Source organism: Lithobates pipiens, unplaced genomic scaffold (genome assembly GCF_037356315.1).
Source record: "Lithobates pipiens isolate NorthernLeopardFrog02 unplaced genomic scaffold, aLitPip1_a1.2 Scaffold_16, whole genome shotgun sequence".
NCBI lineage: Eukaryota > Metazoa > Chordata > Amphibia > Anura > Ranidae > Lithobates > Lithobates pipiens.
Genome location: NW_027507748.1, coordinates 627939278 through 627957244, shown reverse-complemented (window position 1 = coordinate 627957244; position 17967 = coordinate 627939278).

The following is a 17967-nucleotide window of genomic DNA, read 5'->3' as shown; positions in this document are numbered from 1 at the left end:
TTTTTATGTGGCTCCAAGACCTTGTATTTCAATAGGAGTGTCATTTCTCAAATTTTCTAACTCAGAAGTTCAAAGAAAGCTTCTACCTAGCCACTTGAAGACCAGGCAATTGGAAATTCTGACCGTGTGTAGGCTCCATCGGACATTTTCCATCGGAATTTCTGACACATAAAATTTGAGATCTGGATTTCAAATTTTCCGACAACAAAATCCGTTGTCAGAAATTCCGATCCTGTGTACACAATTCCGACGCACAAAGTTGCACGCATGCTCGGAATCAAGCAGAAGAGCCGCACTGGCTATTGAACTTCATTTTTTTCGGCTCATCGTACGTGTTGTACATCACCGCGTTCTTGACGTTCGGAATTTCTGACAACATTGTGTGACCATGTGTATGCAAGACAAGTTTGAGCCAACATTAGTCGGAAAAAAATCCCACGGATTTTGTTGTCAGAATGTGCGATCGTGTGTACGTGGCATAACAATCAGTATTTTTTGCTAGAATATTAGTTAGAACCCCCAAACATTATATATTTTTTAAAGTAGAGGCACTAGAGAATAAACTGGTGGGTAAATATCCTTGTGACAGCAATAGACATATGACAGGTACTTTTTATAGAGGGATCTTGGGTCAATAAGACCCAAAACCCCTCCGTTGCACTTGAAAGCAGTAAAAACGCCAATATCAGCGTTTTTGAATACTTTTGATTTTCATAAAATGGCGCCAATAACATCGGGGTAAACCAAAAGTGATGTCATGTCATTGCTTCAAGCTACCATATCGATGACCCGATCAAAGACAATTTTGGCTTTGTATGGGTCTCGGACTAGCCGGCAGATGTGCCGGCCAGTAGCTCAGGTCTCCAAGGGGACAGAAGAGCCTGAGAGAGCAGCAAGAGGCGGCAGGAGATGGGACGTTCCCGTCCACTGCTGGTAATAGCAATTGAGTGGCTAGTTAGCTGCTCCGATTGCTATTACAAGAAAGCCATGTGCGTCTGCAAGGGGGGGGGGCAAGAGGGGTCAAGTTCCCCCCTGGAATCATGAATCATCAAGCCATCTGCCCTGGGGCCAATTTGAGCTGTGGCTGCAGTAGTGCCCAAGGCTGATCCAAGTATAGAGTCCTCCTCTCCCCCCTCCTCTTGTCACAGAGCTTGAGTCTGAAGTCTTCGGCAGCACCGTAACAAAGACCCGCCTCCTAGTCCGGCTCCTCCTGTGATAAACGTAACAGGAGGTCTACGAGGTGGGACTTTGTTACAGTGCCGCCGAAGAATTCAGACTCCATGACACAGTGGGAGATACCCGCTGTGTGATCTAGGCACTGGTGAGGCTGCATTTGATCGGCACAGACTGAGGCTAAAGTTTATGGGCACAGACCGAGGCTGTATTTTATGGGCACAGTGAGGTGAAAAAAAAAAGTTAAGAGTAAGAAGACTAAGTAAAGGGGGATCTATTGTATGGGGGACCTGCCCTGGCCTGGTCTGCTTTAAAGGGGAATCTATATGGGTGACCCTGGCCTGGCCTGGCCTGTGCCTTGTGTGAGAATGACTGCAGGCATGATCTCGGTACAACCACTTGAAGACAAATGATGTACCAGATACGTGATTTAGCGACAAGAGCCTAGACTACTGTTTGCAGACAGAAAATAACAAAAAAGCATAACTAAAGGCAACACTTTTTTTTGGTTTGTTTTGGACAAAGTGTAGATGTATTAGAACAGGGCTCAAAATTTCAAGTCTTGAGCTACTAACCAGGCCTTACCAGTTACTCGCCACCAGTTGCCCCACCCAACCCCAACCATGCCCCGCCCCTAAACACGCCCTCATAAATTATCTCATGAAATTACACTTAAATGTTTTATGCAGAATTAAGTTACAAAAATAGATATTAACAACAATTTTATCAGTGCCCATCAGCACAGCCTCACCAGCGCCGTCAATACAGCGTGACCAGTGCCTGTTAATAAACCTCAATTGTGCCTGTCAATAAAGCCTCACCTGTTCCAATCAATACAGCCTCACTTGTGCCCGTCAGTACAGCCTCACCTGTGCCCGTCAGTACAGTCTCACCTGTGCCCATCAGTACAGTCTCACCTGTGCCCATCATTACAGTCTCAACTGTGCCCATCAGTACAGCCTCACATGTGCCTGTCAGTACAGTCTCACCTGTGCCTGTCAGTACAGTCTCATCTGTTCCCCACGCTGCTCATGTCACACAGGCCCACCTCCTTGCTCTGCGCCGCTCACATCACACAGTCCCGCCTCCTCATCCGATGCCTCCTGGCATTGGACCGATGTTCTATCAAAAGCACCAGGTGAGGAGACGGGACTATGTGATGCAACTGGCACATGGCGAGAAGGCAGGACTGTGCGACATGAGCGATGCAAGGCGAGGAGGCGGGACTGTGTGATGTGAGCAGTGCAGAGGCGAGGAGGCAGACTGTGTGACGTGAGCGGCGCAGGGCAAGGAGGGGGGACTGTGTGACGTGAGCATTGCAGGGCGAGGAGGCAGGACTGTGTGACTGCGCAGCTGTTACAGCAGGCAATCCCCGCTCTCTGATGATCAGCCAGCTTGACTTTTCCTCTCCTCTCTTCCCCTGGCTGGGAGAGCAGCTCCTGTTCAACCCCGCATGTCGGCGTTGCTTGCCCCCCACGCTCACAAGCCCTCATTTTCCATGCATTTTGCGAGTAGGCGAGTGAAAAATGTAAGGGCTGGATTAGAACTCCTATTAGGCTTTTATTGCTGTCTGTGGGATTCACCCTCTCTATTTCTCCTGTTCACCGTGATCATTGAAAGTAAAAGTTAAAAAAAAATCCCAAATTTTGGGTTGTCCCCAGAAAATAAATGGAGGGGGAAATCTTCCAATGTGGACACAACCACTCACAGCTGTTCCAAATTCAAATGTACAAGGAACTGATGAGGACAAGAACCCCCAATCAACAAATGCTTAGTGGTTTGAAGGTGGGGGGTGGGGGGGGGGGGGCTGTGCACCACGTTTCTTATTTCAACCTTAAATAGATGATCAAAGACTTGGATTTAGCTTTTATTAAGCTTAGTATTACTTACCTTAGCCACTCCCCCCCCCCCCATGTGACCAGTCGCTCATAGTAGCTTCTCTTAAGAACTTTGTTTGACCAGCAGTCCTGCACTGTAAATGAGAACGCCCTTGGCATGCTCCCAACCTGAAGTACTGTAGGGAGGAAGAAAGCACAAGCTGCCAGTAGAGAAAGGAGTAATGTAAGTAAACCACCTTTTTTTAGGGTACCCTAGACAAAAGCGAACATTTAACTCTGGCAGTGCAGAGGAAGCCCCACTGCCAGGTCAGTTATGTACTTCTCCTGGAGCTCAGCTTTGAGAATGAATGCATGTTTGCTTTTGATGTGTGGGCATCAGTAATCAGTGATTACATGAGTTTTATCTTGCATAAGAAAGAACAAAGAAGACATTGCAAAAGAACTCTTTTCACATAGCAGATTGATATCATCAGCCAGGATAATGATCTGTTTGTTTTGCTAACTGATGGCTTTGTAACGATGTATGGATTAGACTTGAAAGGGAAATTCTACTAATAAGAAAAAAAGGAAAAAAAGCAAAAAACAAATGGTACAAGTAATATATTCTTAAGTACACAGGAAAAGACAATGACCTTTTATGAATTTTATAAAATTTAATATGAAATGCTTTACTCATGTCATATAACTATGCGGATCATTTTTTTTTAAATTTCTTATTGATACAATATAAAACAAACAACACAATAAAAAGAGTTACAATACGCAATATACAGAATAAGATTTCTTGTTTTTTTTATTGTATTTTAATCATTCATGAATTATAGATCCAGATTACAGATTACAGAATACTATATTAATCCCAAAGGGAAATTGGTAATAGATTGATCCATATCAATCTATACCGTGAGATCCTATGATAATTGTTTTCCATAAATATAGAAGTATTTTATGCACTTATGCACTTCCACCACCATTGATTCCTTATTTTAGTATATTATTGACTGTATTTCTTAGTCTTAATTTTTATTATGCCTAGTGTTACATGAATTCTGATGGAGTGGCCATCTAGCCTCCAATCACTTTTTCCCACACCTGACTATAATCTACATGCAAAATCCTATTCTTTCTAATTGTTCTTGTGCCTACTTGTGCGCTCAGTCGCCCCTTCTTTCTATGCCCTGAACTCAAAAATGTTCATGAGCTTTTTTTGAGCATATTCAGGCATTTTTGGTCCCATAGACTTCGATGGGAGTACCGGTAAACATGCAATATGCTGGTTTTTGCACATTTTTGTTCCTCCTCTAGAACTGCTTCCTTCCCCTTGCTCAGCCTAGGAGACAAATGCCTGAGGCTTCATACAGGTGCAAGAATGCTATATCTGTAAAACACCTGGAAAAAAGCTTCAAAATGACCAAGTATATGCTCTGTCAGGTGCAAATGCAGACTGAAGCCTCGTACACACGATCAGATTTTGGGCCGGGAATTGTGTGATGAAAGACTGTTTTATTTTTTTTCAAATCCTTTGTTTCAAAGAGACACAAAAACACAGAAGACGATATTATCACATATATAAAGACAAAAAATAATTAAAAATTCAGAAATGTCGAGCTAACAATGCCCATTATAACTAACCTTTCAGGATACAAATATATATACCTGACTGGGCCTATCAGCCATTCCCAATAGATACATCAAGCCTATTACAGACTGTTTGCCTATAATCCGACCATTAGTACGCTCCATCAGACAATTGTTGTCTAACTTTCGGCCAACAAATTTTGGATAGCTACCCTGTTTCCCCTAAAATAAGACCTAGCGTGATTGTCGGTGTTGGCTGCAATATAAGCCCTACCACCCAAATAAGCCCTACTCTGTTTCCTCAAAAATAAGCCCTACCCTGAAAAGAAGACCTACAAGGACTTTACCTAGGGCTTATTTGGGGGGTAGGGCTTTTATTGCAGCTATCACCGACAATCACACTAGGTCTTATTTTAGGGGAAACAGGGTAGTACATTTTCGGTGGACAATGGTCTCTAGTCAGATTTTCATATTGTGTGTGTACACAAGTCCGTCACACAAAAGTCCAAAGTACACACACGCATGCCCGGAAGCAAGGAAGCAAGGATGAGCCAGAAGTGGTCGGTCTTGTAAATTAGCTTTCATAATGGAGAATTAACATTCGTGACGTGGCAAATTATAAAATCTCCAAATGCAGCGCACATTCTCTTCTTCTTTAATGGGATAATAATGAGGCTGCTTAGCTGGTGATACTGATGGAGTTAAGGCAAACATATTTGAAAATTCTTTTGTCTTCTAGTGATATCAAAAATAATATTATCATTCTATGGGCGGCACAGTGGTGTAGTGGATCGCACTCTCACCTAGCAGTAAGAAGAGTCACTGGTTCAAATCCCAACCACGACACTACTCTGCCTGGAGTTTGCATGTTCTCCCTGTGTCTGCATGGGCTTCCTCCAGGCACCCTGGCTTCCTCCCACACTACAAAGACATGCAGGTAGGCTTATTGGCTTCTTTCCAAAATTGGCCCTAGTATATGAATGAGGACCCTGGATTGGGGGCTCCTTGAGGGTAGGGACTGATATGAGTGTGCAATGTACAGGGATAGGGACAATTGTAGACACTCACTCTGGATGGACCGGTGTCTTTATTCAACCTTACTAACTATGTAACTATACTTGTATTTTTTTTGGCCACAACACTATTATCTTGTAGTTTTTAAACTCAAAGATACACTTATGTTGGTGTCCCTTGTTAATTTTACATTGTATTTTTGAAAATGTACTGGCCTACTCCTCAACTGTCATTTGATAAAAAACACATAGCCAAGTATTATTCTCCACAATATTTTTATTGTGCAAAATAAAATAAAAAAATAGACATGCTATCTGCCAATAAAACTTTACCAAAAAGTGCATTCTATGCATCCAAAAATATAGTGTTGTAAAAAATATACAATATATATAAATTAAAGAGTTATAATAAATTACATAAACAAGGTCAGCTTGAAGTCCTGAACATTAGAGCTTTTATTTTGTCATAAATATGTGGAAATATCTAGCCCCTCACACATTTTTCACTCATTTTTAAAGAACTGCTAAGTTCACCCAAGCATTGGATGACCCATATCTATATTTTATTTGGTCAGCAAACACAGTCAAATCTAATTTCAAATCAGCACGTCCTTCCTTCCAGAAATATACATTTATTTATTAGGCTTTCAGCTGTGGCTTTATTACAGAATACAGAGCAGGCTGCTGGTATTCCAAATGTTTTTTTTTTCTTTTATACTGGGTATTGCAGAACATGGTAAAGTAAAACAAACACCAAATAATATAGAAAAGTTAATGTTTTAGCCTAACCGAGCAGCTGAATTACAAATAATGGATGAATGTTAGAAAATAATAAGGCTAGTTTGCTTTATTGCTACAGGTACTTGATGTCCTTTCAGGCTTACTGACAGTTGTCACTTAGAAGCTGAATTTTAAATTCATTGCGAGCTCTCCTCTGTGATTCATGACTATGTTATCATTATTCATAGTTTGTCGATGTTTTATCAGATGGATGATACCTTTGCATCTCTAATTTGCATCCTAAAATCATTAAATCATATCTCTGGTCAAAATGTAAAATCCTATAATCATTTACACCTTGTATTTTAATTATTTCTAGCCTATTAACCACTTGCCTTCTCTGCACTTTTACCCCCTTCCTGCAGGCCAATTTTCAGCTTTCGGCGCTGTCACATTTTGAATGACAATTGCATGGTCATACAACACTGTACCCAAATGAAGTCTTTATTATTTTTTTTCACACAAACAGAGATTTCTTTTGATAGTATTTAATCACCACCAGGTTTTTTATTTTTTTGCTAAACAAATGAAAAAAGACTGAAAATGTTGAAAAAATAAATCATGGTTTGTAATAAAATGTTGCAAACAGGTCATTTTTCTCTTTCACTGATGGGCACTGATAGGTGGTACTGATGGGCTCTGGTAGGTGGCACTGATGGGCACTGATGAGGAGGCAATGATGAGGCTGCACTGATATGCAGGACTGATGGGCACTGATAGGTGGCACTGATGGGTACTGGTAGGTGGCATTGATGGGCTCTTATAGGTGGCACTGATGGGCACTGATGAGGACAGAATGATGAGGCTGCACTGATAGGCAGCACTGATGGGCACTGATATGTGGCACTGATGGGCACTAATTGGCAGCACTGGTGGGCACTGATTGGCAGCACTGGTGGGCACTGTTGGGACTGTACTGATGATCAGGACACTGATCATCAGTGCCCTAATTATCAGTGATGATGTTCCTTTAATACAAACTAGCTTGGGTTTACATCTGTGATCAGCTGTTATTGGACACAGCTGATCATGTGGACAAGTGCATTTTGGCACGTTTTTCTATGCATTTGCGGAAAGCGGGTGGAAACACTGGTTTCTGCCTGCTTTCCTGCTATGCCCAAACAGTGGTGTCGGGAGGGGGGGTTGGGGAGTCTGGAGCCCCAAATGGGCTCCCAAAAAGCTCCAGGTCTCAGGCGTGCACAACTGTATTAGCAGGAACCTCTCTGATCCCGAGTGCCGCCGAGCGCAGCCGAGTGCCACCGAGTGTTGCCCTGTCACATAGCAGGTTCCACCTTCTGGAGCCTGCAGCGCCTATGATGGACATCCCACTGGTCCAATGGCGGGACCGCGGGATGTGTGATGTCCATCATAGGAGCTGCAGGCTCCAGAAGGCGGGAATTACAATGCGGCCCCCACGCCACATCATTGTGAGATCCCTGCTCAGGCGGGCGACTCTCCTCTCCTCCCCTGGCTGCCTGCTGTGATTATGGATGCACCGCACACCACGGCTGAGCTGAGCTGCTGCAGGACAGGTCATAAAGTCTGTCCCATGGTCAGGTAGGTCAGTGTATGTCACTACCGTCAGTTTATGTATGTCAGGTAGGCCAGTGTGTGTCAGGTAGGTCAGTGTATGTCAGGTAGGTAGGTCAGGGTATGTATGTCAGGTAGGTAGGTCAGTGTATGTCAGATAGGTAGGTCAGTGCATGTCAGGTAGGTAGGTCAATGCGTGTCAGGTAGGCCATCCAAACCCCCCCCATGCCGGCCTTGGACTTCGGGCTGAAGCCCCTGGTCTTTTTGCCACCTAGCAACTTCCCTGTGCTCAGGTGTGGACAGTGTCTAAAGCTGACCATACACCAGTAACATTTCTTTTGCACATTTGTATGAAAATTCAGGAAAATAATTTTTTAGAGCCTTTGATAGGGCCATTGTGGACTCCACAAATTTTCTATGAAAAACCCTGACATTCTTTATTTGATTACCATGTCAATGTTTCAGATTCTACATTCAGTTTCAGGATGCACATGTACATTACAATAAGTAAAAAAACAATTAGAATTTCATTCATATGAAAAAAAGAAGTTCCATCCTTATTTGATTTTTCTTTTATGCCGCGTACACACAATCGTTTTTTTCCATCGGAATAAACTCTGATGGTTTTTCTGACAGAGTTCCGACGGAGTTGCGCTGAGACAGACTTGCCTACACGCGATCACACCAAACTCCAATCGTTTATAATGCGGTGATGTATAACACGTACAACGGGACTAGAGAAAGGAAGTTAAATAGCCAGTAGCCAGTAGCTGCCCTTGCATCGTTTTTGGTCCGTCGGAACAGCATACAGACAAACGGTTTTCCGATAGGAATTGATTCAGTCGGAAAGTTTTAAAACATGTTCTATTTCTAGGTCCATCAGAATTTTTGAAAAAAAAAAGTCAGCTGAAGCCTACACACAATCGGAATATCCACTGAAATGATTCCATCTGACTTTTTCTGCCGGAAAGTCCAACCGTGTGTACGCGGCATTAGTCACCACAGTAAAAACCATTTATCGAACTATTCTAAAATTGAAAACCGTTCCAAAAAACAATTTTTTTAAAACAAAATTCTTGTGACCAGTTTTAGATTATAACCCCTTTCCTTCCCTACACTAATCCTAATGCCGCGTACACATGACTGGACTTTCTGGCAGACTAGGTCCTACGGAATCAGTCCGTCTCACAATCCAATCGTGTGTGGTCTAATCTGATCATTTTTCATTTTAAAAATCAGACGGACCTAGAAATAGAACATGTTTCAAATCTGTCCAATGGACTCAATTCCTATCGGGAAAACCTTTTGTCTGTACGCTGGTTAGACGGGCCAAATACAACGCAAGGGAAGCTACTGGCTACTGGCTATTGAACTTCCTTTTTTAGTTCCACCTTACATCATCACGTTCATAATGAGCGACTTTCAAATGGACTTAGTCCGTTCGTGTGTGGCCAAGTCCGTTCATTCGGAAGTCTGTCAGAACTCCGCTGAAAAGTTTGTCGGGAAGACTGTCGGATCTAGTCTGCCGGAACGTCCGGTCGTGTGTACGTGGCATAACTGTCAGAGCTGTTGTACTTTTTTGCGCACATGTATAAAAAATAATTCTAGGCCTGAAGGTTAGAAAAATCTAATATATATTTTCTGAAATTTGACATTCTGGACAATCAAATACTGTTAATTCCAATTTTTTATGTTGCATAATATTTGCACAATAGTTTATCAAGCGCAAAGATTCAGTAAAAATACACTAAAGTTTATTCTAAGGCACACAAACACAATATATTACCCATTTTTGAGTTAAATATAAATACGAGGTTGTGCTGAGTAAATATATACCCATCATGTCAGTTTTAAAAATTGTGAATGCCCACAAAAGGATGACAAACTGTTCTCCTATTTTTTCCATAGGCCCCTGCAGGTTACAGTGGCAGCTGGTGTTTTTTTTTGGGGAAGGGGGGCGGGGGTCTCGCAGTTGGTCGGTCATACAGCACTTACCCCATCTAGGTTCCCGGGTGGGCATCGCTGCAACCGGCAATGGTTGGCAAGCGTCTTCTCCTCCTCTGCATCCCGGTGGTTTCCGTCATGCTTCTCCTCCCTCCTCCTCATAGTCCAATAGGATCACCTGTCCTTTCAGCCAGTTGGGTGATGGGTCTCACGACCGGCTTCCTGATTAGCCGGGAGGAGGATTAATGTGAGAATAGCGAATATATATTCGCTGTTGTCACACAACTGGGTGGGCTCGGAGCGCCCAACCTTTTTTGAAGCCTATTAGAGCCTCAGGTTGGTGCTTATATATGTGCACAATGCATATGATACTGGGTTTAAAGAGATACTCGCAGAAATAGATACACTTTTGTGTGTAATATGATTTTGCAGTTGGTGAAATAAGTTTTGTTACAGTATCACATTATGTGCGTTTTTTTCATATCTTGGAGTTTCCAACATAGCGTATTGTAGTGAGGAGGGAAAGAATCCATCTGGAGGAGAGGTTGAGTCAAACAACGACAGATGCCTGCAAATATTATGAAGGGGTTAATTTGAGATACATGAGAGTACAGGTACATATATATGATCACATTTGGATCTGATGGAGATTTGTATGATGTAAGCAAAATATAAACAGATAGTATTTATTGATAGTATCAGACATACTACACCATATAGTATTTTTTCTTTCGAGATTTCTCACAGACGGGATGGAAACATCAAAAAGAAGCTTCATCAGAAGGGACATCGCTGGAGTTGCTTGACCCATTTTGGATTTGGGAATGTTATAAATCCTTGGAAAGGACACTTTTTGGACTGGGACTTTAAGAGTACATTCTGTTTATTTTTAGTGAGCCCTGCTTTTTACTTATTTACTTATATGTTGTTTCCCCATTGGGATTGTGGGGTTGCCAATATAGCCTTGAGGTAGGTAATACCATAAAAACCTGGATTTTTTTTACCTGTAAACACGTAATTGTGGTGTAAAGCAGTACTTCTGCTTTTCTCGCCTAGACAATACATTCTTCTCGCCCCTCGCACAGATGTTTTGCAGGCTCGAGTCTTGAAAGAGCTGTGCTGGAACATTGCCATATGCACCAGTTTCTAGGCCTTTTGCGTGCGTGGTTTCCCATACACACGCAAAGATTGGCAACAGGGTAGTCTAAAACCTTCCCTGTCTTTGTGCTTGCTCAGAAACCACCCTGCGCTTGCGCAGATGTGCCAATATGTTCTTTTAGGACTTGAAGGACAGCAGTCTCCCCATGGGCAGAGATCTGCATATGTACAACAATGGCCATACTGGGGGGGGGGGGGGGGGGGCTGAGCCTGTCCAGAGCATACTGAAGTTCTGCTTTGAATACATCCAGCCTGATTTAAAAAATATGTCCCCAAAAGTTAGTGTATTCGGATTCTACTGTTTAGGCTCGTATTAATAGCTTGCTACAGATCATTTAAGCATATATGTAGCACTACCCATGCAGGAGTTGCTGGTGAATAAGGGATCCCCCACCCTGCACCGCCAGGCACACAGAATTTTCCACAGCACCCTTGTGTCAGAAAACTGTCCTTGCAGTTTATTTTTGTATTCTTATTAGGGGTATTGAACTTGGATAGGGATAGGGGTATTATGGGATGCCCACTTGACCTGGAAATAATTCTTCAGGGACACTTAACTATATACAGTCTCTATATACAGCTCTATATACAACTCTGCAACTTGCTTGAAGCACAAAGTTCCCAGGACCAGCTGGCACACTGTCAGATGATCTGACAATAGTGCTTATTCAGATTGAAGAAAATTCCCTTTACAAATAGGGACAGTGGGCCCCTTGGCTGTGTAGCAAAGTCCTAGTGCCCAGCTGTCCTTCTGTGGCTACTGATCCCAGCACCACCGCATTAGGCACTGCCAGTCCACCTGGCTGCAGCTGCCCCTTTCACTAGCCCTGCCAGCTAATCTTCCACAGTCCTCTCAGGTTGGATCTCCATCCTCTCGACTGTCTCACTCACCAGCCACTTGGCTGTCTTCTCCCTGGAGAACTCCCGGATGTGCCCACTAGTTCCTGCTGTCCTCACACAATGCCACTGGACAGGACTCCTCCTTGGGATATTGGAGGATCCCTCCTGCACCCCAGCTCCCAGACCCTGTGGTTACCCCCCCCCCAAACTAGGGGGTTACCCTCAAGGGTCTCGGACAGTCTCCTAGCACTCCATCTCCAGCTTCCACCTGAACTCCAGTGCCTCTGCTGGGCTGACCCAGAGTATTTGAGGGGGCCAGCACCTGTCAACCCTTCTGTTGGGGATTGGTCAGGGCCGTCATGAATACTCCAGGAAGCTCCTCCACACCTCCACTTCCATTCTTCTAGAATCTTCTCCAAGTTTCTAGAAGTAGGGGGGAGGTATCAGAGATGCTGCCTGTAAGTCATACCAGCCTCGCTGAGTCACTCAGCATGACCCAGAAAAAAACACAGGCTTGGCTGCCAGCCAAACCAAATTTACCTACACTACAAAAAAAAACTACATACACATGTAGCACTAAAGGGTGCTACATGTCTAAAGCCAACATTTTTTTTTTTTTGCTTAACCACTTGAGATCCGCGCTATAGTCAATTGACGGCTACAGCGCGGATCTCCTTTTCCAGGACTACGTCTATTGACGTCGTCCCATGCACGAGCGGCCTGCGCACCCCCTGGGGGGCGCGCGCGGCGCGCTCTGTGATCGGCGAGTCTACGAGACTCGCCTGATCACCAATCCGTGCAAGGGGTCGATCCCGACCCCTTATCACGTGATCAGCTGTCAGCCAATGACAGCTGATCATGTGATATAACAGAGCCGGTAATCGGCTATTATTCCTCCTCGCGCTGTCAGCGCGAGGAGAAAAAAAAAGCCGATCACCGGCGGCCGTGATCGGGACATCAGTCCCGATCATGGCCAGCACTGCTAGTGCCTGCCTGCAACCCTGTCAGTGCCCATCTGCCCCCTGCCAGTGCAACAATAAAAAAAGTAAGTGCCCCCCGTCAGTGCCACCCAGCAGTGCCCATAGTGCCACCCAGCAGTGCCCACAGTGCCACCCAGCAGTGCCAACCAGCAGTGCCCACAGTGCCACCCAGCAGTGCCCACAATCTGCCTTAACAAAGGTGCTGCACCCGTGCCACATATTCGTGCCCATCAGTGTCATCTACCAGTGCCCAGCAGTGCCGCCCATCAGTGCCCAGCAGTGCCACCTATCAGAGCCACCTATCAGTCCCATCTATCAGTGGTACCTATCCGTGCCACCCATCCGTGCCACCCATCCGTGCCACCCATCTGTGCCACCCATCCGTGCCATCTTATGTACCCATCTTTGCCCATCAGTGCCGTCTTATCTGTGCCCATCGGTGCTGCCTTATCTGTGCCTATTTGTGCCGCTTTAACTATGCCTATCAGTGCCCACCAGTGCAGCCTATCAGTGCCCACCAATGCAGCCTATCAGTGCCCACCAATGCAGCCCATCAGTGCCCACCAGTGCAGCCTCATCAGCGCACTTCAATGAAGGAGAAAAATGACCCGTTTGCAAAATTTTATAACAAACTTTTAAACATGATTTTTTATTTTATTTTTTGCATCTTTTTTTGTTTGTTTAGCAAAAAATAAAACTCCGAGCTGTAATTAAATACCACCAAAAGAAAGCTCTATTTGTGGGAAAAAAATGATAAAAATTTCATTTGGGTACAGTGCTGCATGACCGCGCAATTGTCATTCAAAGTACATCAGCGCCGAAAGCTGAAAATTGCTCTGGGACTGAGGGGGGTTTAAGTGCCCAGTAAGCAAGTGGTTAAAATAGAGTGCTAGTGCAGAAACTTTCCTTCACTTCTTGTCCTCTAGACATCACAGGAAATGAGGATAAATGTCTCAGAAATGTGGGAAATCCCTTTTAGGCCCTTTGCACACAGGGGAGCCCTGTTTTAGTGTGCCTGGGTGGCACAGGCGCAGCTTCCAGCACCACTGCCCGCTGACTGTTAAAGCCTATGGCAAGCTGCAGCTGGACTGGGATTAAAACTGTACCAAGTGGTACTCGTGTTTAGGGTCCTATGCGTTCAGGGACAAATGCCTGGAATGCAACATCTAATTGTCAATAGCTGAAATATCGGTTTGGCATATGTTTTTTGTATGGCCCACCAACTGCTTATATCACTCACAGACTCCATTGGTAGATTTGGCCAGTAGTTTGTTTATCCACCAACAACCAACTAGACCATTGGTCTCCAAAATGTGGCCCAGATATGGATGCAGCACCTTGCTTGCCTTTAACCAGCCCTTGGAGCACGATTCCTATAACTGACACCAATAATGGTGCACTATTTCAACCCCTAACACCATAGTTTGGGAACCTTTCCTTCCACTGACACTTATAATGGTGCACTAATCCTCCTACTGACACCATGAATGGGGTTCTATTCCTCCCCCTAAAAGCAATGATGGGATATTGTTTACTGTCACTAACGCCAGGGCATTTTCGGCCACAGTCTTGTCCCACAAAACTTGAAGGACATTAAACTGGCACTTTATTTAGAAAGTTTAGAGACCCCTGAACTAGACCATTGTGCAGATTTCACACTCTTAGCCCTTGTACACACGGTCGGACATTCCGACAACAAAATCTGTCAGATTTTGTCCGAAACTTGTGTTGCATACACACGGTCGGACAAAGTTGACAGAAAATCTGATCGTACGTAACGTGATGACATTATTTCGTTACGACAGGACTACGTTCAGGCTAGTAGCCAATAGCTTTGGTCTAGGAATTTGATCTGAGCATGAGTGGCACTTTGTCCGATCGGAATTCTCTACACACAATCGGACAAAGTCCGATCGGATCATGTTGTCAGAAAGTTTTATAGCCCAGCTCTAAAACTTTGTCTGTCGGATATTCAGACGGAAACAGTCCGATGGAGCCCACACACAGTCGGATTATCCGCCAGCGCGGTCCGATCGGACATTTTCCGTTGGAATGTCCAACCGTGTGTATAAGGGCTAAGCTAAATTCTACAACTTTTTTCTTTTTTTTTTTCATTTATATTTAACAGGATTATTGGGATAATGCCACCATCATTTGGATTGTTAATGACTGAAGCAGATGGGCGAAACTGTAAATAGAGGTGGAGATGTCTCACCACAAGACACCAAAAAGAGATGTGAGAAGACAGCATGTTATTCAAATTGCCAACAACAAGGCAAAAGAAAGGAAAGATGTTTAATGGCTCCCAGCTTCCCCGCCACCTGCAAGACGCCTTCAGTTAGATTGCAGCAACACTGGAGATGAAAATATGATCAATTATACATGAATCATCTGGCACAAGTTTCTTTTGAAGTTCAGGCACTGTACAATAATTTGGTTTCCAGGCTAGCTTCCTTTTTTTGTATGTATGCATTTTTCCCTGTGTGTAAACTGTTGTACAGAATACAGAAGCTCAGGGAATGCAAGCGGTGAGGACCTTGTACCTGGAGATGAAGCGAATGAACATGAAGTGAGATATTAATTACAAAGCTCAGGCTGGTGTATTGCTTCTTCTATCAGACATCTATAGGAACAGTACAAATTCTGGATGGACCCTCTGCACACTGCTATACACCCTTTACTTCCCCGTAAGAGGGATTCGTTTGATGCGGTTTGCCAGCTTAAGCGTGTATTGCAATATGTGTGAACTAGGAATCCCTGTTTTTCATTGCATAGTTTGCTTCAAAGGGTATATAGCAGTGTGCAGATGGTCCAGTCAGAATTTGTAGTGTTAACATGTGATCACACTCCTTTAGCACCTGATAGTGAAAATCAGTGGCGGGTGCTGGTTTGTGTGTTTGGGGGGCAGCTAACAACCCCCCCCTCCACAGCACCTTAAACCCGAGAATCAGCGGGCACATCGGGCACACCTGTGTCTTCTCTTCTGAGGTCCTTTACACAGTTCAGGATCTCTCTCCTCCTAATCTAATTGATTCATCTTATATAGGTATCCAGTCAACTTCACCTCTGATTCTTGTTTTATCCGTCACTTTTTCACTTCACTGGTGGCAACTTGCTCTCTTTAACTTCCCTCACTCCATCACGAAGTGATGGAGTGATGGAGTCCCTAGAACTGATTCTTCCTCTTCACCTCCACCGATCATTCACTCTTCTGTTGTGAATTTTCTGGTTCACTTGATTTTTCACTTACACATAGGTTGCCTTGGTTCCATGACCGTCCTGGGTGGGGCCCGTGAGACGCCCCCCTTCAATTGCCTGCCGTGGCTCCCGGTGGGGGATACTGTTAGATGGCTAGCATTGCTGGGCACCACACCACAAACTCGAGTAAGTTAACTTGCATTTGGTATGGGGGTGTCTAGTTCTACCCCTGCCCATATGTTCTTTTACCTTACTATCTAAATTTACACTAATATTTCTATCTTTAGGTAGGCTCCTGACGAGTGGCCTTCTAGCCACGAAATGCATAGAGCTGCCATACAATTTGATATTTATCCATACTCCGATAGCTTTGCTAGCTAACCTTTAATATCCCATATAAGGATCCAAGAGGCCCTAGGCGTTGCAGGCATTACCTTGTATTATGGTTTTACCTAACATCTGTTTTTGGTGCACTTTGGAAAATGATTGTTTTGCCATTGTTTGTGTATTCAAGTTATAACCAAGATGTATTGCTTTACCCATGCATTATTTGAATGTATTTTTACATCTTATACCCTGTTTGTATATTTTGGCAATCAATAAATTCCTATTATGATCACCAAACTACTCTATTGTAACCACGTGCTTCATTTAAAGTTCCACCCTTTTGTTCGTTCTTCTTTCTTGATTTGTATAGGGATGGAAATAAGTGACCTTACCGGGCCACAATTTCATTTAAAGTCCCAAGGGATGGAAGAATTGACCTTACCAGGTCATACCTTAATTTAAAGTCCCTAACACCAGTCCTCTATTAATACTCTTCTGAGATCATGGTGGCTTCCGGCATGCGTCTCCTCCCCTCCTCCTAGACGTCTAATAGGATCGCCTGACCTTTCATTTGCTTTTCTAACACCTGACTGGACTCCGAGTCCACCCTATTTTTAAGCCTATTAAAGCCTATGGCTCTAACCAGGTGCTTCAAAACAAAAACACCACTGCCGCTGTAATTCAGGCACCCAGTGTCCTGAAAGGGGAAGAATAGGGGGTGGCCGTGTTGGCCCCACCCCCCAGCTATTATTTTACAGTTCAGGGGGGCAGTAAAACCATGGCTCAGCTGCCTGTTTTTCCCACCTCCTGGCCGCCCACCTGAAAGAGCCCTTACTTCCAACCAGTGTTCAAGTGTACTTTATATCACCCTGTAATTATCAGATATAAGAACTTGTTCATTCCAAAACTGTATTGCCCCATACACGCGATCGGAAAATCCACCAGCAAAAGTCTGATGTGAGGTTTTGGTCGGAAATTGCGACAGTGTGTATGCACCATCGGACTTTTGCTGGTGGAATTCCCACCAGCAAAAGATTTAGAGCAGGTTCTCTATTTTTCAGACGGAAAAAGTTCAAATTGGAAATTCCGATCGTCTGTAGCAATTCCGATGCGCAAAATTCCTACACATGCTCAGAAACAATTCAACGCATGCTCTGAAGAATTGAACTTAATTTTCTTGACTTGTCTTAGTGTTGTAGGTCACCGCGTTCATGACGGTCGAAAGTTCAGAGAACTTTTGTCTGACCGTGTGTATGCAAGGCAAGCTTGAGCGGAATTCCATTGGAAAAACCATCCAAGATTTTTCCGACGAAAACTCTGATCGCGTGTACGCGGCATTAGGCCTGCCTAGGTCAGTGAACCCAAATTGTACTATGCAGGAGCAAAGCACAAGGCAATGGCATAAACACACTCTATTAAAACAATGCATTTGCTGGAAATTGAAGCTACATGCATCAGGTGTGCAGATGAAAACTGCAATAGTATAGAGAAGTCCAAGAAGGATGCCACTATCAGCCCAACTTAGAAAAAACATTCAGTACATAATGTTTTACATGTAGGGTCCGTTCATTCCTTGCACATCACATTGTTTACTCTTTTTTTATTATT